This window comes from Elephantulus edwardii, unplaced genomic scaffold, assembly GCF_000299155.1.
Source record: "Elephantulus edwardii isolate Elephantulus edwardi_28Jun2011 unplaced genomic scaffold, EleEdw1.0 scaffold00024, whole genome shotgun sequence".
NCBI lineage: Eukaryota > Metazoa > Chordata > Mammalia > Macroscelidea > Macroscelididae > Elephantulus > Elephantulus edwardii.
In genome coordinates this window covers 12,751,023-12,752,222 of record NW_006399774.1, presented here as the reverse complement: position 1 = coordinate 12,752,222, position 1,200 = coordinate 12,751,023, and positions in this window count along the sequence as shown.

Below are 1,200 nucleotides of genomic sequence, written 5' to 3'. Positions count from 1 at the left end.
TTTTCCAGCCTGAAGAAAACTGATGTTAGTTTTATAATTATATAACTATAGTTTTGTAACTGATACATATATAGATACATATATATAGAGAATTCTGAACTTGTTAATACCACCCTGTCATTGGTAACCCTCCATCCTTCTAGCTGCTTTTCCAGGCTATAAATCAAAAAGGGAGAAGCCTGCCTCGTCATTATCCCATGGAACAGCTGTTGGAGTTGAACTTCTGACCTTTCAGTTAGCAGTCCAACACATACCCCACTATGGCATCAAGTCTAGTGACACTCATGCCATTCGGGAGGCTCTTTAAAAAAAAATGGAGTTCCAGCAGCATGGAGTACTACAACTTGTGCTAGCAAGCAAAGGTCAGTAGCTTGAATCCATCAGCTTCCCTGAGAGAGAAAGGTGAGTGTCCTCCTCCCATATTTACAGCCTTGGGAATGTTATGAGGCAGTTCTGCTTTGTCCTACTGAGTTACGCAACAAAGCAGCAATGAGTTCCCCATAAGAAAAAGAATGCAATTTACAGGGACAATAGAAGAACTGTCAGAGAGGAATGTATGATTAGGCATTGTATGCATGACAACAATCTGGAACAAGAGGTACATTGCAAAGTGGACTGGGGAGGGGCAGGGGAGAGCAAGGGAAAAATGTCCAACAATGAATGGATCAGATCGTTATTAAAAAAAGAAAAAGAGAGTGAAGTGGGGGAGGGGAGAAGGAGGAGGGAGAAAAATGTGCAACAATAAATGAATGAAAACCTAACCTTTCTGTAAACTTAAGTTTAAATTATAATTAAAATATTTTAAAAAGAAAATATTACATATCAAAATGTGGAGTCAACAGCTGAATTAATACTTTGCTTCTGCATTTTCTGCTGTAAGTTTATAAACTGAGGGACTAACTATTTGACTTACATTATATCAGAAAAGGACAAAATAAACCAAAATAAAGGTAGGATATACTAAATATAAAACTAGAGATCAATTAAATAGAAATAAGAAACACTGGAATGCGAAACAAAGCCCTTGTTGTTCTTGTAGGCCATCAGTCACCTGTGACTCATAGCAACCCTATGTATAACACAGTCTGAAGCCTGCCCTGTCCTGAGCCAGTCTCACTGCCTCTGACACACCTACTCCCATTACTCCAGTGTCAAGCCATCTCCTCCAGGTCTTCCTCTTTTGCCCTGTCCCTTAACAAG